The following is a 21,105-nucleotide window of genomic DNA, read 5'->3' on the forward strand; positions in this document are numbered from 1 at the left end:
AAGGTGAGCCAACACCAAACCTACAGGTATTGGGTTCTCCTGAGACAAATGAGATTATGAATATTTAGGGGAAAATAATGTTTTTCTTTCCCATCTGCCATTCAGCTCAGTACCTAGCCATCCCCATGAGTGCAGCTTAGAACGACACACACGCACACGCACACACACACACACACAGAACAATACAAACTGGTTTAGAAGGACAGTCTATTCACTGACAGAATCAGACAGAGGACACCTGCTAGTCTGATACACCCCCCTCCTCTTACTCCCTCCACCGTTCTTTCACTCTCTCTCCCTTTTCTCTCCCTATCCTTCTCTTCTCCCTCCTTCAGTACTTTCCTCTCCCTCCCTCTTTCCTTCCCCCTCCCTCCTTCACAATCTCTCTCTTTCTCACCTCCCTCTATTAAAATTCTACTCCTTGCTCAGCCCCGTCTCTGAGAGTGGGTTAGCCAAGCGTGTCACAGTGAGAACCAGTGAATGTTAATGAACTGTGTGTGTGTCAGGGAAAGAGGGAGTATTCTGTGAATATGAGACATTTCTGCTCTTTGAGGGCAGAGCGAGCGGAGAGAGGAAGAGTGGAGAGAGGGAGTAGAGCAGAGAGAGGGAGGAGAGCAGAGAGAGGGAGAACGGAGAGAGGGGGAGAGCGGTGCGAGGGAGGAGAGCGGAGAGAGGGAGGAGAGCGGAGAGAGGGAGGAGAGCGGAGAGAGGGAGGAGAACGGAGAGAGGGAGGAGAGCGGCGAAAGGGAGGAGAGCGGAGAGTGGGAGGAGAGTGGAGAGAGAGAGTACAGCGGGGAGCGGGTGGAGCGGAGAGAGGGAGGAGAGCGGAGAGAGAGAGTACAGCGGAGAGCGGGTGGAGCTGAGAGAGGGAGGAGAATGGAGAGCAGGAGGAGAGCGGAGAGGGCGGAGAGCGGGAGGAGAGTGGAGAGAGAGAGTACAGCGGAGAGCGGGTGGAGCTGAGAGAGGGAGGAGAATGGAGAGCAGGAGGAGAGCGGAGAGCGGGAGGAGAGCGGAGAGAGGGAGGAGAGCAGAGAGAGGGAGGAGAGCGGAGAGCGGAAGGAGAGTGGAGAGAGGGAGGAGAGCGGAGAGCGGGAGGAGAGTGGAGAGAGGGAGGAGAGCGGAGAGCGGGAGGAGAGTGGAAGGAGAGCCGAGAGCAGAGAGAGGTAGGAGAGCAGAAAGCGGGAGGGAAGTGGAGAGAGGGAGGAGAGCGAGAGAGGGAGGAGAGCGGAGAGAAAAGGAACGAGGCAGTTGGCTGATTCACCACCACCCCATCCATCCATCCCTCCTTTCTCTTTATTGTCTTCTGCTTCAGTGATGGGGTGGTGGAGGTGTGTGGGAAAGGACTCCCCCCTCCACACACACACACACACACACACACACACACACACACACACACACACACACACACACACACACACACACACACACACACACACACACACACACACACACACACACACACACACACACACACTGCTGCTCTTCATCCCTTCCACCTGCCTCCATCCCTCCTCTTTCTCTCATTGTCATCACTACCTCCACCTGTATCTTATTCCCTCTCACTCACTCCATCCCTCCATCCATCCATCCTTCTTTTTTTCTCTCCAGCCCCCACGGCATTCTAACCCACACACTCTGTGTCACCACCGTGGTGAAGAAAATGATCAGCCAACAAGCTGGAAGAGGTAGAGGAGAGGAAAAAGAGTGGAGAAAGAGAGGGAGAGTGAGCTCTGTCCACTCAAGACACTCCAGAAGTTCCAGTTTCCTCGATGGATTATCCAGAGCCCCACGGACGGAGGGAGGAGTGGAGGAGAAAAGAAAAAGACGAATAGAGCAGAGAGAACAGAGAAGAAAGGAATTGCACTCCGGACAGCCAGTCCGCGTGACGGGTATATATAAAAAACTCAAATCATTTCCTAACAACTTCTGCTTCTAAATGTCCCTTTGGCATTTTTCATTTCGGTTTATCTCTCTCCCTCTCTTTCTCTATCTCTTTTCCCTCCTTCCCTCTCTCCTGTCTCCAGCCCTGCAGGCTGTGTTTGGGACTCTGGCTAATTGTGGAGTATTCTCAGGACTCCAGCAGAGGAACGAGAGAGACCCGCTCTATCTTTCTTTTCATTCTAATTAATTCCCCTCTGTGCAGACACTCAAAGAGATTTTCTCTCCTTCCTTCGCTCTCTCCCTCCTTCTCTCCATCCGGCGACTTGAGAGCAGAATAATTGGGAGTGGAGATTGGCTTTTCTGTGCCTCTGCCAGAGGAGTGAGATCTCCCAATCCTTCACACACCTGGTTGTGTGCGAGTGTGTGCGTGGATGAGTGTGTGTGGAATCTCTGACTTATCCCTAGGGGCTTTGGGAGGGGGTGTACCACACTAGTGTGAACTGGACGTGCATGACAGAAACATGAGAAAAGGAAAGAGGGAGTGAGAGAAAAACGTAGTACAGAGCACTAATCAGGTAGAAGTATTTCCCTGAGGAGGGATGTGAGGGGAGAAAAGAAGGAAAGTACTGCTTTCACTTGAAGCCCAACCAGTGATGTGGATGGACAGAGTGAGCAAATAAACGACAAGACAGAAGAGGAGAGAAGAGACGAGGAGAAAAGACATCGGCCCTTTCACAACATCAGCAAGTCACCCAGACTGAGAAGAATGCACAAGACAGAAGTGAATTGACGAACAAACAAATTGTCATACTGTCAGTCCCCTCAACCTCTTAGTTTTCTGGTCTGTCTCTCTCTTAGGGCAAAGTGCCAAATACACACACACACACACACACACACACACACACACACACACACACACACACACACACACACACACACACACACACACACACACACACACACACACACACACACACACACACACACACACACACACACACACACACACACACACACACGCAGAGAGAGACACAAAAGAACAGAATGAGAGAAACCTGGCTTCGTCTGGGACCTTTTTTCAGGATTTGTTGTTTTTAGCACCCATTTATTGTTTCCCTCTCTGCCCTCTTCACTCTCCTCAATCTCTCCTCTCCTCAATCTCTCCTCCATCTCTCCATCTCTCCTCTCCTCAATCTCTCCTCTCCTCCATCTCTCTCCTACTCCATCTCTCCTCAATCTCTCCTCTCCTCAATCTCTCCTCTCCTCCATCTCTCTCCTACTCCATCTCTCCTCATTCTCTCCTCTCCTCAATCTCTCCTCCATCTCTCCATCTCTCCTCTCCTCAATCTCTCCTCACCTCCATCTCTCCTCCATCTCTCCATCTCTCCTCCATCTCTCCATCTCTCCTCCATCTCTCCTCTCCTCCATCTCTCCTATCTTCCATCTCTCCTATCTTCCATCTCTCCTCCATCTCTCCTCTCCTTCATCTCTCCTCTCCTCCATCTCTCCTCTCCTCCATCTCTCCTCTCCTCCATCTCTCCACATAGGCTCTAAGAACAGCATATATCTTCTACACAGACCCTTCTCTCTCTCTCTCTCTCTCTCTCTCTCTCTCTCTCTCTCTCTCTCTCTCTCTCTCTCTCTCTCACTCTCTATCACTCTTTCCAACCCCCCTCCTCACACCTCCCTTCTTCTTCTCTCTTTGCCTGCTGCTCCCTCACTTGCCCGGTCTCATTGTCTTCACACACAGCCGGAGTGTTTTAGTGTGAGTGTGTGTACGGCGTAACCAACCTATTCTGCAGTGGAGCCGCGGAGCACAGGGGGAGCCTGAGGTGAGTACTCACCGATTCTTACCCATACCAAATCCTCCTCTGTTTGGTGTCACCTGAGGGCTGTGTTTGTGTGTCTGGCTGTTTTTTTCTGTGTGTCTGAGTGCTTACGTGTGTTTTTGTGTGTCCGTGTGTAGTATCAGTAAGAGGAGTGTGTCAAGGGGGTTAATTGTGGCACGTTTCTGTAATCCCCATGGAATGGTATGTGGAGTACGGGATATGACTGTGGTAGACTGGATGTTCAGATATCTCAAAGATTACCCGGTTCCCAAGTGTGTGTGCCAATGTGTGTACGTACCAATGTGTGTGTGTGTTATGTGTGTGTTATGTGTGTGTTTGTGTGTTTATGGAGCCCCAGGGTGAGACTGGCTTGGACTATAATGCTCTGGTTATGAATTACTGACCATGGCTTCAGCCTCACTCCCTGCTATTTCACATTAAGCATGTAGACACACACACATCGCATTCCATGGCAGATTTAAGTATTTCCCGGGGGTGAACAGAAATAGATCTAATTCTAAATCAGGACTGAGCAGAGGGCTAGTGCTCAAACTACCCCCATAACACTTGCAGTCCTGCAACACACACACACACACACACACACACACACACACACACACACACACACACACACACACACACACACACACACACACACACACACACACACACACACACACACACACACACACACACACACACACACACACACACACACACACACACACACACACACACACACACACACACACACACACACACACACATACAGAAAAACACATTGCAGCTCAGCTGCTGCTGCACAATATCATATTTGATTGTTAATTTTGTGCTTGAATCATTCAGACAGAATGTGCTTTACAAGTTTACATTTGGTGTTTGAGATATCCTAGTGTTTTCAGGAGCTCAGTGAGAGCCTGCTCCTGTAGTCCATCTGAGATTAGGATGAGATCTGAAATCAAAACTAGGATTCAGATTAGGATTAGAACAGGGATTTACCATCTGACTCTGGTTCAGTTTTACAACCAGAGATAAACCATCTGGGGGGGAGTAAAGGTAGAGAAAGAGGGGGAGAGATTAGGAGAAGCATTGAAGGCCAGATCCAAACAAACACCTGTTTGTTACAACTAAATGGGATAACGACAAAGGAGTGTAGTGAAAAGGAGACAGGAGGAGAAGAACAGGAAGAAGTGAAGTGGGAAAGCAAGAAAAGGCTGAAAAGGATGAAAGAGAAAAAGGAAAGAAAACAGAGGAGGAAGGCTGCAACCCAGTCTCCAAATAATACACCAACCTCTGGCGTAGCAGCAGTAACAGAATTACACCATGGCTTGACGTTTAATTACACCATGGCTTGACGTTTAATTACACCATGGCTTGACGTTTAATTACACCATGGCTTGACGTTTAATTACACCATGGCTTGACATTTAATTACACCATGGCTTGACGTTTAATTACACCATGGCTTGACGTTTAATTACACCATGGCTTGACGTTTAATTACACCATGGCTTGATGTTTAATTACACCATGGCTTGACGTTTAATTACACCATGGCTTGACGTTTAATTACACCATGGCTTGATGTTTAATTACACCATGGCTTGACGTTTAATTACACCATGGCTTGATGTTTAATTACACCATGGCTTGACGTTTAATTACACCATGGCTCAAAGTTTAATTACGCCATGGCTCAACGTTTAATTACGCCATGGCTCAACGTTTAATTACGCCATGGCTCAACGTTTAATTACGCCATGGCTCAACGTTTAATTACGCCATGGCTCAACGTTTAATTACGCCATGGCTCAACGTTTAATTACGCCATGGCTCAACGTTTAATTACGCCATGTGGTGCCATATCTTAGGTGTTAGTTAAACTCCACAAAAGTGAAACTTAAACTTAAGTTCAGGCATTCATTCCTACTGGTTAAGTGAAGGGTTAAGGTTTGGGAAAGGCTTAAAACAAAAACAAAAAAACAAGTGCCTAGCATTGGGATTGAACATGTGACCCTCAGACCCAGAGGCTGCGGCTTAAACTCCCATCCAGTGAATCCTCCACTGTAAGCACGAGTCAGGGTTCTTTAGGCCGTGCGTGAGTGAAGTCAAGCCAAAACTCATCCGTTCACATGCTCTTCCCTTCTTTCTGTCTTTCACCGAAGCCAGGGAGTGAGCAGAGAGGGAGAGAACGGGAACCAGAGGAAAACCCATTAATTCACACAATTTCTCTCTATCACTGCAGCCAGGTAAAGAGAGGGAGGAAGGGGGAGAGACATCTCTGGCAGTGTACTAACCGTCTGGGTTTAGTTATTCTCTCTATCTGATCAGTATTGATTATTGCATCATCTTACACGCATAGACACACAGACACATCAAGATCCATTTCGAAATCCGACGTTTGTCCAGGTACCCGGGACGTCGGGAGATGCCTTTATAACTGGCCACTAGGGGCAACGGTGAGCACTATTACCATCAAGTAGGCTTGGGTTTTGCTTGGGTGTTGTGGTCGTGGTGGTGTGAGTTTGAGCTCTGAGGGTAGCGTGTATAATCCCAGTAATAAGCACTTATTTTTTCTTTTTCTTTTACCCTATTCCAAATCTTAACCCTTAACTTAACCATTTGGAATTGATGCCTAAACTTGATGGTGAGGTTGTTTTTGTTTTAACCCTACCTAAACCTTACATTTTTACTTAACCATGCAGAATTAATGCCTAAACCAGCCGCGAAGAGCAACCCAGGGTATCCAAAACACCTCGAAAACGTTAAAAACCAAATTTGATATTTAGAGAAACGTGGACAAACGTCAGAATCTAAAATCAAATTGGTCAAACGGTGAGAAATTGTTGCAGACAGACACACACACACACACAGACACACACACACACACACACACACACACACACACACACACACACACACACACACACACACACACACACACACACACACACACACACACAGTATTCATTTCAGCTCTGTCGATCGTCTCCCCTCCTTCCCTCCCCTCCTCCTTCTCCTCCATCTATCCTCAGGTGAGAGACTGCGTAATGTGTTGCAATGGCAGTGTTGTCACGGATAAAGCTGGTATAGCAGGATGAAATACACACACACACACACACACACACACATACACTGGGGTGAGATTTGAGGTAGCTCCTAGCCCCTCTGCAGGTGCAGCATCAAGATTAATGAGCCGTCATCAGCCAATCAGGTCAGACGAATTCCAAAAAGCTGCATGGGCCAGTGTAGGTCAGGGCTGTGTGTGTGTGTGTGTGTGTGTGAGTGTGTGTGTGTGTGTGTGTGTGTGTGTGTGTGTGTGTGTGTGTGTGTGTGTGTGTGTGTGTGTGTGTGTGTGTGTGTGTGTGTGTGTGTGTGTGTGTGTGTGTGTGTGTGTGTGTGTGTGTGTGTGCACACCCTCCTGCGTGTGTGCATGTGTGTGTGTTTGTGGTAGTAGGTGTGTGATTGTGTGGACAAGGTTGCTGTGAGAGATTGAGAGGGAGGATGCCCTGATTAGCAGTAAACTTTTTAAAGTCTCTCCTCCTCCTCACTCTGCAAGTGTGTTCCCTCTCCCTCCCTAGCTATTTCATCATCTCGCTCAACTTTTTTCTCTCTCTATCCATCTCTATCCCTCTCCCCTCAAGTCCTCATTTGGGGTGCAGAGCAGGTCAGTTCCAGCAGCAGAAGGGTGTGTTAGATGAATTAAACATCAGGTCAGGTAAAGGCCATTTGGAAGACGAAGAGGAATGTTCTATCCGGGCGGTGGAGTCTAATGATCTGAACAGTGTGGTTGGTGGCGTGCATGTGTAAGAGGTCAGGAGCTACCCGTCCACATCCTTTGTTCACTAATCCTTTCTCTAGCCAGCATTTCTATCCCTCTTTCTTCTCGTTATATCCATCTCCTCTCCTCTCTTCTCTCGTTCTGCATGGCCTTTTGCCACTTCTACTTTGTGAGAGCTATCTGGGGCAGGCTGCCCTCTCTCTCCCTCGGTCTAGCTCCCTGGTCTCCTTTTCTCTCTTGTCTTGCCTGCTTGAAGAGATCTATGCTGAGCTGACATCAATTCCTCATTCAATAGTCATTTTCTTTTCCCAGACTCCTCCCTCCCTGTCTTCCCCTGCCTTCCTCACTCACGTCCCTTTCTGAGATTACTGTGACCTTTCTCTCTTTCCCTCTCTTCCCAGACTCAGGTAATCCCTCCAGCCCCATACTTAGCTCGGACACTGGTTCTCTCTCTTTCTGCTTTTTACACATTCCTCTCTTCGTTCTTGCCCTTTCCTCTGCGGCTGGTGTTTGAGTGACGGAGACTCTGAGAAAGGGTTGATTTATAGCCTCCCAGTCATCCCTGCTTTCAGCATCATATGCACTATCCTGCCAGCTATAGATTGTATTGTACATGGTTAGACAGGGTGAGGCAGCTTATAGCTGCTCTAAGGCCCCTTGTAAATACTCTTTGATAGCTTAATCCTCTGTAATTGAGGGTAGAACAGCTCCTGTTCTCTGTGTTTCTTTCCTTTACCCACAAGAGGGAAGAGTTGAGCCAGTCTATGGTGTATGTAGGGTGCAGTTAAATTGTCACTGAATGTAGGAGGGTGCATGTGTGTGTGTGTGTGTTTGAGTGTGCGTGTGTGTGTCTAGTAGAGAGAGAAAGCCCCTGTGTGTATATTTGAATAGGGTCTTTGTTAGCAGGGCTGAGAGACAGTGAGCCGTGAGAGAGAGACTCGGACACACCGCAATACCTGACAACCCCCCCCCCCCCTCGCCCAAGCAACCCTGGGCCCCCAATCCACACATACACTCTCATCCTGAAATACCTCATCCTGAAATACCTCATCCTGAAATACTTCATCCTGAAATACCTCATCCTGAAATACTTCATCCTGAAATACCTCATCCTGAAATACCTCATCCTGAAATACCTCATCCTGAAATACTTCATCCTGAAATACCTCATCCTGAAATACCTCATCCTGAAATACTTCATCCTGAAATACCTCATCCTGAAATACCTCATCCTGAAATACCTCATCCTGAAATACTTCATCCTGAAATACCTCATTCTGAAATACTTCATCCTGAAATACCTCATCCTGAAATAATTCATCCTGAAATAATTCATCCTGAAATACCTCATCCTGAAATACCTCATCCTGAAATACTTCATCCTGAAATACTTCATCCTGAAAGCCTGTCCTATAATACGCTTCCCCCTCTCTCTATACCCTACTCTATATCGCCTCTCTACGTCGCTACTTCTTTAGCTCTTCCTCTCTTCTCCTCTATATTCCTCTCTAGATCTGTACCTCCCCCCTCCATCTCTGCTTCCCTCTCTCTCTTTCTGTCTCTGTGTTTGAACAACTGAAACTGTTTCCTTGTTCCTGGCCCTCTGCTTTATCTGACCAGGAGGAGGGGAGGAGGGGGGCTGTTGACTTACCTGGGGCTAATACACAGGGAGCACTGTGTGTGAGAAGAGAGGGGGTGGGAGAAAAAGGAAAGAGATTGAGGGAGGGAGGGAGGGAGGGAGGGAGGGAGGGAGGGAGGTCAAAACAGGTGCATACACATGGATGGGTTCAGGCTAGCAGATCCATTGATGTTTTATTGAGTAGTCTTAACAAAATGAGCATAGGTTCATGGAGGAATGGGAATGCAAACTCTCAGACAGTCATAATACTTCCTTTACCATCTGTAGAAAAACATGGAGAATAAGGGTGAGTACAGCATGAGATATGGAGAGGTAGAGGAGAGGGTGTGGTCTGTTACGTTAGTATTGTCAGTTGCATTGACTGATTGGCTTATGGAATGTGGGGCTTTGAGTGTGAATCCGATGGTAGATTTAGTGTGCAGAAGACATCATGCTATGGGTGAATTGTAATTTTTGCTAAATCTGTGGTGTCTTGTAATGCTTTGAGTGGCTGAGGTAGGGAGCGAGTAGGGAAAGCAGTGAAATACATACGTCTCACTCCTCTGCTCCCCCTAGCCTCTTCCTACCTATATATCCTCATTCCTATTCTCTCTCCGAACCTACCCTCTATCTCCCTCTCCTTTCCTCTCCCTTCTCCCTCTTCTCTGTGCTTCTGTCTTTGACATTCTGTTGTGGTTTATTCATTGAGTAGTGAGTTATTCCAAAATGCTTATTGTTCTGATATAGTTTTATCATATAGTAGAGTTAGGAGTTATACCAAGATACTTCTTATTCTGATGTAGTTTTATCATAAAGTTAGGATTTATACCAAAATGCTTATTGTTCTGATATAGTTGTATCATATAGTAGAGTTAGAAGTTATACCAAGATACTTATTGTTTTGTTGTAGTTTTATCATGGAGTTAGGATTTATACCAAGATACTTATTGTTCTGATGTAGTTGTATCATATAGTAGAGTTAGAAGTTATACCAAGATACTTATTGTTCTGATATAGTTTTATCATATAGTAGAGTTAGAAGTTATACCAAGATACTTATTGTTCTGATGTAGTTTTATCATATAGTAGAGTTAGGAGTTATACCAAGATACTTCTTATTCTGATGTAGTTTTATCATATAGTAGAGTTAGAAGTTATACCAAGATACTTATTGTTCTGATGCAGTTTTATCATATAGTTAGAAGTTATACCAAGATACTTATTGTTCTGATATAGTTTTATCATAGAGTTAGGAGTTATACCAAGATACTTATTGTTCTGATGTAGTTTTATTATGGAGTTAGGATTTATACCAAGATACTTATTGTTCTGATATAGTTTTATCATAGAGTTAGGAGTTATACCAAGATACTTACTGTTCTGATGTAGTTTTATTATGGAGTTAGGATTTATACCAAGATACTTATTGTTCTGATATAGTTGTATCATATAGTAGAGTTAGGAGTTATACCAAGATACTTATTGTTTTGTTGTAGTTTTATCATGGAGTTAGGATTTATACCAAGATACTTATTGTTCTGATGTAGTTGTATCATATAGTAGAGTTAGAAGTTATACCAAGATACTTATTGTTCCGATGTAGTTTTATCATATAGTAGAGTTAGAAGTTATACCAAGATACTTATTGTTCTGATATAGTTTTATCATAGAGTTAGGATTTATACCAAGATACTTATTGTTCTGATATAGTTGTATCATATAGTAGAGTTAGGAGTTATAACAAGATACTTAATGTTCTGATGTAGTTTTATCATAGAGTTAGGATTTATACCAAGATACTTATTGTTCTGATGTAGTTTTATCATAGAGTTAGGAGTTATACCAAGATACTTATTGTTCTGTTCAGAGGATTGTCTTAACTCATGTCATTAGAAGAAGAATGGCTATTTCGTCTCTTTTCATCTAGAATTGATGACGGCACAACCCATACTGTTTATGACGCAGCCAATAGAACTTATTTTATTCATAACTAATGGTAGATCCCGGTTGGATGTCATTGGCTTAGGGGAACACAGGGACAGCATTGTCTCTTTGCAAGGAGGATGGGCTTCAACAAGGGAAAGTTCCGATGCGCGTGAGTGTGAGTACGTGCGCGTTTGTGCGTGGAGCGGGTTTGAGTTAGCAAGAGACGGAAGTCATCTCTGAGATTTCTAAAGTGATGAAACTGGTCGGAATGTGTCTGGAAGACAGGACATCACATTTGATCCTAATGTGTCACTGGAGTTATTTGTGGACTCTGGGGGATGACTCATAATACTCTACAACCTCTCCCCTTTGCTAACCTCACCATCTTGTTAGCCCCTCACTTCAATTCCCTCTCCCCTTTTCTTCTCCCCCCCTCCCTCCACCTGCTTCTTCTTTCTCCGGGGGCGAAGATCGTTAGGTGTCTTATCTAAAGGTCTTTACATCACTCACAGCTCTGTTATCGCTGCAGCCAGGGCGCCTCTTGCTTCTCTCCTCCCTCCGCAGAAAATAGATTGAACTGAGGAAGGGAGGGATGGAGGGATGGATGGAGAGATAGAGGGATGAAAGAAAGTGGGGCGGAGAGGTTCGACCTGTCTGGACAGCCTCCTTTCCCTGTTTGTTTTGGTGTACATGGAAGCGGGCATTGACGCAGGCTGGACCAATGTAATCAATCCAATCCAGAACGGGGTCGGAAATAGTGACTAATAACCGCACACACACGCAGAAACAGACACACACACTTATCACTGCTGTCATGTGTGTGGAGTGGACTCAGGCTGTCCTGTGTGCGTGTGTTTACTGTAAATAAATGTAGAATAAGCTAATATGCTTTCTGTATTCCATCAAACTTGCCTGGCTGTTGACCATAGGGATCAGCTTAAGGATTATGTCACTCAAAGCCAAGACCTTGGCTTACCAGCACTCTCTCTCACACACAGAGAAATGGTATGCGTAATTCAAACCTGTTCCCACCACAAACACATTCTTTGATTATAGCTCTCTCTTCCTCTCTCAGTCCCTCTGTCTCTCTACCTCTCCTTTAACTATCTGTTTCTGTCTCAACTTCTTTTCCTCTATCATTCTCAACTTCCATCATCCCTCTTCTCTGTCTCTCTCTCTCTTAACCCCTTTCAGTTTTAGGTAATGATATTTCAGGTCTTCCTTCATTCCTTCTCTCTGTCCCTCCTCTCTCCCCTCTACTCCCTCTATCCCTCTCTTTGTCCCTCCTCTCTCTCCAATACCTCTATCCCTCTCTTTGTCCCTCCTCTCTCCCCTCTACCCCTCTCTCCATCCTTCCGCTCTCCCCTCTACTCCCTCTATCCATCCCTCCTCTCTCCCCTCTACTCCCTCTATCCCTCCCTCTATCCCTCTCTTTGTCCCTCCTCTCTCCCCTCTACTCCCTCTATCCCTCTCTTTGTCCCTCCTCTCTCCCCTCTACTCCCTCTATCCCTCTCTTTGTCCCTCCTCTCTCCCCTCTACTCCCTCTATCCCTCTCTTTGTCCCTCCTCTCTCCCCTCTACTCCCTCTATCCCTCTCTTTGTCCCTCCTCTCTCCCCTCTACTCCCTCTATCCCTCTTTTTGTCCCTTCTCTCTCCCCCCTACTCCCTCTATCCTTCTCTCTGTCCCTCCTCTCTCCCCTCTACTCCCTCTATCCCTCTCTTTGTCCCTCCTCTCTCACCTCTACTCCCTCTATCCCTCTCTTTGTCCCTCCTCTCTCCCCTCTACTCCCCTATCCCTCTCTTTGTCTCTCCCCTCTACTCCATCTATCCCTCTCTTTGTCCCTCCTCTCTCCCCTCTACTCCATCTATCCCATATAACCCTGAAACTCTAGGAGCTCTTAAACTACAAAACAGCTCCTTGTTCTGTGGGATCAACCTTCAGAATGAATAAAATAGTGTGTGTGTATATGTGTGTGTGGTATTACCTCTCCTAGGCCTCTGATTGTTGATTTGTCCATATTCAACCAGTTAATAATGTGGAGGCTGTTTTGACTCTCTCATCTTCTGCCTCGCCTGCAACATAGCACCAATAATGACCTCCTCGAAACAAGATGGAAGGAGAAGGCGATGACTCACAGTGAGAAGATGAGAGGATAGAGTGCAGGAGAGGACATGGGGACACTCTGAGTTGCTATTCATTTCATAAGAAGGAATTCCCCTTGACCACGCCGACAAATTGGGAAAACAAACATTTGTTCCCATCCATTATAAAAAAGCCAACTTCGTTCTCGATTTTTTGTTATTTAGAAATAACAAAGCATGCCGAAAGGCTGCTGTGTTGTTCAATGTACATGTAACCAGGTCAACAATCCCCACCTACGGTCCGCAATGTTCCAACATAGGGAAATAAAGCCTGAGAGAAGTGCCCTGTGGCTTCAGGCTATTCGGGTGGAAGAGTGGGAAATTGTGGGGACCCGGTGTCCAAGTAGACTATGTGTGTGGGAAACATTTAATCACAGGTCAGACATTTAACTCATTTAGTATAGTCCGTTTGTAGCTCCACTTACAACCTGTAGCTTTACACTCTATTGGTTTGTGTTGTAGGTCTTGGCAAGCTTAATGTCCTGGTTGGTATTTACTGTAGCTAGCACTCATGTGGCTAACTTTAGCACCGCCATGGAAAGGGGCATGAGGGAAGCCCTACAATAATAGTTTTTTCTAACTAGTGAGAATGCTCGGGAGCAGGCAAGGTTGAAAAGTCATCTTTAGACATGTTGTACTTTTCTTAAATGTAGTTTTGTAATTGAATAAAACAAGAAGACAACAAGACAATTGCGTTTGAAAAAGGTCAAGTTTTTGCTGTGAGCCAATTGGGTAACCAAGGTAACCATGGGTTGTTTTTTTGCCGCAACGTTCCATTTAATACTTACTGGGACTATACATTGGCAAGTGGATAAGAGGAGAAGGGTGGGAGGAGAGGAAAGGGGAGCGTGAGAGATGGAGAGTGAAGAAGAAGAAGAAGAAGAAGAGATAGGCATAATGCATTTGCAGGATTATATTATGATGTCAGAGCTAAGATGGAGTTGAAGATTAAAGAGTGCCCATAGCAGAGGACTTCATGTACAAATGACAGTATGAAATAAATGATTGTATGGTCAGAATAAAGATGGAGCATTGGATACAGCAGTAAGGCTACTGACTGAGATGAAGGGCATTGGAGTTGACAGAGTGGAAGAGAGTGGTGGATGTGATAGACTGGTGTTCTAGGATGACTGTAACTCCCTGCTGTCAGACAAGCTGAAAGTGTTAAAGTCAACGAGAGTGAGAAGGCTACACAAACACAGTTATATCGACAGAAACGCTAAGGTTGAGAGGATGCTCACAAGTACTCAGACACCAAAAGAAAAATACAGTCACACGTCTATACGGGGTTTGGGGTGTTGGGTGTCTCTGTGACTAACTCGCTGCTGTTTTCTATGGCTTTCTATTCCTATGTGATTTTCTCTACTGTCACGTAGGGTCCAAAGCCATTGGGTACAGAGTGGAACATCTGCTAAAGAAAGGGGAGAGGAGGAGAGCAATGGGGTGAGGTTGTCAGGGCTTGAGGAAGGAGAGGTTTTAACTCATCTGCAGCATAACTCAACACACACTTGAATCTTCTCTTTGTGCCAGACGGGGTTCCAACGCCTTTCCTTTCATTTTCCTCTATTTATTTATCTGCATGAATTAATTACTTTTTATTTTTCGTGTCAAATCGCCAGTTGGCAACACATCCCTTCTGGGATTAATTGACACTTAAACAAACATTACATTAATTCACTGTGATCATTCAGTGATAATTCTTCTTCCGGTGCATATATACATATTTATTTATTTGTATTATTTTCTCTGCTCTAGGGTTATAATTATTGCATGGATAACCTTACTTACTATTACGTATTCATTTATTTTTCACTGTTTATGCGGTGCGCAGTGCACAGAATACCGGAAGAATTATCTCAGTGAATTGTTGTAATGTTTGTTTATTTGTCAATTAACCCAGAACGGGATGGGTTGTCAACTGATGATTTGACATGAAAATAAAATGTCATGCCTTGAGGTGTCTTCAGTAAATCATCCCTAGCTCAGGCTCAGAATGAACTGGCCCAGTATGAGACAGGTTGAACAGAGCAACACTTCCCTAGAACACACACTAACAAAAAACACACATACACACTCCCTAATGGACGCTTGTTCATGCTGACTCAGGTTGGTATCTAATGAAGCTCTCAATTGTACCACCTGTCTCTTAATCTCACAGTAGCATGTGATTGGCTAATGGAAGAGAGGAAGATCTGTGACTGTTAGTCCATATGGGAGAGAAAGATTCAAATTACCACAAAGGTGTGTTAAAGTATTCTCCAGCCAGGCATATCTGTGGGTCCCTGACAACTGTCTTTTCTGACAACCCAAAGATTGCACCTCAATTGTCAAATAGATAGACTGTAGCTGAAAATCAAGCAAACTAGTGTGTGTGCTGCATATCACTTGTATATCACAGTGAGTATTCTTTTTGCCTCAGCTGGACAGTAATCTGTCATAATACATTATTTCAGGTGTAATAACTCCTGATGCTAGTCAGTTTCGCCCTGTAATGCAGTAGGGAGAGTCTGATAAGAAATTAGCTTGCCTCCTGCTTGAGTGGCAGAGTTCGATAAAATGTCTATCTAATCCTCAACGCAGTGTGTGTGTGTGTGTGTGTGTGTGTGTGTGTGTGTGTGTGTGTGTGTGTGTGTGTGTGTGTGTGTGTGTGTGTGTGTGTGTGTGTGTGTGTGTGTGTGTGTGTGTGTGTGTGTGTGTGTGTGTGTGTGTGTGTGTGTGTGTGTGTGTGTGTGTGCGTGCATGCGTGCGTGTGTGCATGTGTGTGTTTTAGGCTAGATATGGGCTGAGATATCGATTGGCACAGAAACTTTCTCTCCATTAAGTTTCCCACACAAAATATCAGGAATCTATTAACCTCAAACATTCTCACGTTCTCACAACTCAACATCCCCTTGGAAAGTTTCAGTTTAGCTTCAATGTTTGATCATTTCTGGAGTGTTCTTTTGCCTTCTGGATAAGAAGTTTGCCTACTTGTGCAGAGGTATTTATTGAGATAAAAATCGGATTATACTTTAACACCCTCTCCTCTCTCTTTTTCTCTCTGCAGTTATTACATGTCTTAGTCAGACCATGCCCCAGTTCACCTTCGCCTGTTTTTGCAGTCTGTACGGCTTCTGCTGGACACGGAGGAAGAAGAAAAAGCAGAAAAGGGAGGAACAGGATGAGATGCAGGAGAAACGGAGGGATCAGGAGACTGAGGTGTGAAGGAAGCCTGGAGAGACTTCACCCTCCTCTTCATTCTCTCAGAGACTCTGGTGTGGTCACGATTGTGACGGCATTCTAATTCGTCCAGATCCTTTTCTAGTCTTCACGCTGTGGTGCGTCTCTCCTCCACCTGCAGCAGCTGTTCCATCAGCAGCTTCACTGGAGTGTATAGGTAGAGGTCAAAGCTCAAAACAAACGTTCTTTACAATCTCCTACACCTTTGAGATACACGTGCACACACACACACGAGCACGCACACACACACACACACACACACACACATTAATTAAAGTCCTGTGTAGGTCTATAAATGCCAGTGGGGTGTAGGGACACCTATCACCTGTTTATGATGAAAGTAGTGAATGTGATTGTGTGTGCACTGAGACTTCATTGCAGCTGGACCACAGAGAGTTGCAGGACTGCACCTACCAGTTAAGATAAGCATATGCTGCAGAATGAATGCCCTTTACACGCGCATGCAAGCACACATGCACGCAAACACACACACACGCAGGTCTCATTAGCCTGTGTAATTATGCATGGCACGTCCAGTTGGCCAGTGGAGAAGTAATTAACCTTTTCCAGCAGGAAACAGCGATCTGGACGTCTGACACACTCACATGCACGCACACACGTCTGGTGTCACGGAAATAAAGTGTCAAAGACAGGGGCTGGCATTCAATGATAATCCCCTCACGCATATTTCCATCCAAGGCTTAAAACACTAATAATGCCAAATTACCTCTCCTCTCTCTTTATCTTCCCTCCTTTCTCTTTCTCCCTCTTTTTGTCCCCAAGTCCTTCTCTGTCTTTTTCTCTGCTTAACTCTCCCTCCCTCCCTCCCTCCCTCCCTCACACCCTCCCTCCCTCCCTCCCTGTCTGTCTGTCTGTCTGTCTGTCTGTCTGACTGACAAACCTCTTTCTCTATCCCATTTCCCTGTCTGTCTGTCTCTGGCTACGAAACCTCTTTTCTCCACCATTCTCCCTGTCTCCCTCTCCTTTCTCCCCTCTCTCAATCAATTTGCCCACATCCCTCTCTCTCTCCTGCTCTTTATCTCTCAGTAAAACACATGTTCTCTGGGCAGTGAGCATGGCCTTGCCTGGCTGGCAGCACCCATAGATTAACACCAGCATTCTGAATCTCACTCAGGGAGCCCTCTCGCCAAGACCACAAAAGCTGCTTTACAGTTGAAGGAGTAGGATGCCTGTGTGTGTGTGTGTGTGTGTGTGTGTGTGTGTGTGTGTGTGTGTGTGTGTGTGTGTGTGTGTGTGTGTGTGTGTGTGTGTGTGTGTGTGTGTGTGTGTGTGTGTGTGTGTGTGTGTGTGTGTGTGTGTGTGTGTGTGTGTGTGTGTGCGTGCGCGCGTGTGTGTGTCTGTGTGTGTTTATACGAATAGGTGTGTGTGTGTTTATAAGAATAGATTAAGCGATAGGGTTGATTGTGTATTTACTCATTCTACCATTGAGGGAAAGTGAAATGGGATAACAGTAAGCCATTTCACAGAGATGAGCAGATGTGAGTCACCATGTTACAGAAAGGCTTTTCAATGAGAAAGAGAGGGAGAGAGAAAAAGAGAGGGAGAGGGGGAGAGAGAGAACAGTTAATGAGAGAGGGATGGAAATGGAAGAAGGAGCTAATACTCGGCAGTCATGCTAATTGGCTACATTTGCTAACTCTCTGAGGCGAGAGGATCCCGGCATTACACTCTTTTAATGCTCCCTCCATCACGTTAAAGAAAGGCTTTGCTTGTATAATGAAGAGGAGCTGAAATGAATAACAGTTTGTTATTATCTGTGGGAGGGTTGTTTTTCACCTGAGTGACTATGTGCAGACTTCTATGGATCATATCCATGCTCACCGAGCCTTACTCAAGGACAAACAGCTAAAAATAGAGGGGAGTACGCGACTACTATAATAGCAGGAGCGAAGGAAGGAAGGGAGCAGGAGAGAGAACGAGTTCTGTCAGATTAGATTCGGGTCAGAAAAGATGGGAAGAGCAAGTGAGGCAGAGGGTGTTTCATACGGAGGAGATTAATCACACTCTCTCCCTTTGTCTCACTATTGCTTTCTCTCCCTCTCTTTCTTCCTTTCTCTCTCTCTCTCGCATTCTCTTTGTCCCTCTCTCTCGCTCTCTCTCTACTCAATACCTCCCTATCGCACACCTGCAAGATGGGGAGGGAAGTGGGGAGGAAGAGAGACAAATAAACTTAAATATAGCGGGGTAAAGAGAAAGAGGAAACCCTCCATTTCACTCCTCATAACCTTCTCCTCCCTCCTCTCCTCAAATCAAATCAATCAAATGTATTTATATCAAATCAAATTTATTTATATAGCCCTTTGTACATCAGCTGATATCTCAAAGTGCTGTACAGAAACCCAGCCTAAAACCCCAAACAGCAAGCAATGCAGGTGTAGGAGCACGGTGGCTAGGAAAAACTCCCTAGAAAGGCCAAAACCTAGGAAGAAACCTAGAGAGGAACCAGGTTATGAGGGGTGGCCAGTTCTCTTCTGACTGTGCCGGGTAGAGATTATAACAGAACATGTTCAAATGTTCATAAATGATCAGCATGGTCAAATAATAATAATTACAGTAGTTGTCGAGGGTGCAGCAAGTCAGCACCTCAGGAGTAAATGTCAGTTGGCTTTTCATAGCCAATCATAAAGAGTATCTCTACCGGTCTCTAGAGAGTTGAAAACAGCAGGTCTGGGACAGGTAGCACGTCCGGTGAACAGGTCAGTGTTCAATCCTCATCACCTTCTCCTCTCTCCTCTCCTCTCCTCATCGCCTTCTCCTCTCTCCTCCTCTCCTCATCGCCTTCTCCTCTCTCCTCCTCTCCTCATCACCTTCTCCTCTCTCCTCCTCTCCTCTCTCCTCATCACCTCCTCTCTCCTCCTCTCCTCATCACCTTCTCCTCTCTCCTCCTCTCCTCATCACCTTTCTCCTCTCTCCTCCTCTCCTCATCACCGTCTCCTCCTCTCCTCAACACCGTCTCCTTTCTCCTCCTCTCCTCATTGCCCTCTCATCTCTTCCCTAATTGAGATTAAAGTGAGCCATGTACTCTAATGCTCTAATTGGGCCTAGGAGATGGGAACCAATAGAGATTGATAAAGGTGGATAGAGATAGTGATAAAAGAGGAGGGGAAAGAAAAAGAGAGGGAGAGACAGGGATTGAGGGTTAAGACAAGTGAGAAGCTTTAGTGATTGAGAGACAGAGAGTGTGAGCACTATATTGAGAGAGAGAGAGCTTGTGTAATTGTGATGGTAATAGGTTTTGTCAGGAGCACCTGTTAGGGTCGAGCTGGAGCCGCTCTGGAGCGACGAGGAGATGGAGGAGAGGAAAGGAAGAGGGTAATGGAGTCAGGATCCCTCTGAGGAAAGTCCAATCCATGATAGCGTTACCTGATTGCCAATTTGTGTCTGTCTTCAGATATCACACACACAAAACACACACACACACACATGCACTGTGTGGAATGATGGAGTTGATTGGACAGGCTCTTGGTGCCTAACGAGGGGTCCAGGGCAATCACAGACCAGTTGCTTTGTGACTGGAGGAGAATGAAGGACGCTACAGCTTGTATTCTCATAATTTCTCGATGAAAAGGGAGCGCTACACTGATTGTCTTCCCCCTACTGTGCATGCACTTGAGTTGTGTTTCAATCGGGCGTGCTGTACAGAAATGTATACTGGAACAGAGAACTTTGATCAAACTTCTGTGATTGAGGCTGGAGTCCTAGGGACTCATCTTTTCTCTGTCTTTCTTCCTCTCTCACTATTTTTCTCTTCACTCAATCTCTTGTTTGTCCTGCATCTCTTTTTCTCTCCTTGCACGCACACACGCACCCATCGATTGGAGAGTCGATATTGAGCAGTGGCTCTCGTCTAAATTAATATTTGATTTCTCTGGGGGTTTCAGACTGGAACCCACGGTATTGAGTTACAATCTGAGGGATTGCTCTAAATGTTGTTTGATTAAGTTTGTGTGTGTGTGTACGTGTGCGTGTGTGGTGCCTGCCTGCGATACAACCCCCAACACACACATTCATGCACACACTCACACACACTCACATGACTTGTCTAGAATGCATCACTCCCTGCTAAGCCTCTGCCATTAAAGCTGTTCATTTATCAGACACACATGGTGACTTATGTTTGATTGATGTGAGCACTAGGCCCAGAACTGTGTCTCTCAAACACTAGGCCCAGAACTGTGTCTCTCAAACACTAGGCCCAGAACTGTGTCTCTCAAACAGAGTCCCCAGTTCTCTGCAGCGATATGGTGAAACCAAATAAGTGCCTTGTGTACTGTAGCATCATTCTTGTTTCAAAATCCAATAGTGTTATTCGTGTACAGTATATGGGTGTATTCTAGGGTTTAGGGTGGGAAGAAAATCCTTAGTACTGCAGTCATCCATTGTAATGTAAGAATGAGAGACCCTGGTATTGTGCTGTAACTCCAAACACAAGGTATGTTTCTCTCTACTAGTGTGGTGGTCTACTTTGTGAGATCTGATTGGTATCAGCGCAGCAGTGTGTGTGTGTGTGTGTGTGTGTGTGTGTGTGTGTGTGTGTGTGTGTGTGTGTGTGTGTGTGTGTGTGTGTGTGTGTGTGTGTGTGTGTGTGTGTGTGTGTGTGTGTGTGTGTGTGTGTGTGTGTGTGCGAGAGAGAGAGCACGCTGGGGTAATCTGCTTCTGCAAGAGTTTGTTACATTTTCCATCCTCCTG

At 45.6% G+C, this 21,105-nt stretch overlaps 1 long non-coding RNA gene across 3 annotated transcripts; it reads left to right on the forward strand.

The window, feature by feature from the left end:
- The first annotated feature begins 391 nt into the window (after positions 1-391).
- On the forward strand, positions 392-20,516 carry LOC129849316 (uncharacterized). 3 transcript variants are annotated; one of them, XR_008758648.1, is made up of 4 exons: positions 392-1,163; positions 1,609-1,889; positions 2,025-3,713; positions 16,223-20,516. It is a non-coding gene; the product is annotated as an uncharacterized LOC129849316 (long non-coding RNA). The 3 variants fall into 3 exon arrangements; XR_008758645.1 differs by lacking the exon at positions 392-1,163 and having other exon boundaries at positions 1,339-1,889; XR_008758647.1 differs by lacking the exon at positions 392-1,163 and having other exon boundaries at positions 1,349-1,889; positions 3,632-3,713.
- Positions 20,517-21,105: the final 589 nt, after the last annotated feature.

This window comes from Salvelinus fontinalis, chromosome 3, assembly GCF_029448725.1.
Source record: "Salvelinus fontinalis isolate EN_2023a chromosome 3, ASM2944872v1, whole genome shotgun sequence".
NCBI classification, from domain to species: Eukaryota; Metazoa; Chordata; class Actinopteri; order Salmoniformes; family Salmonidae; genus Salvelinus; species Salvelinus fontinalis.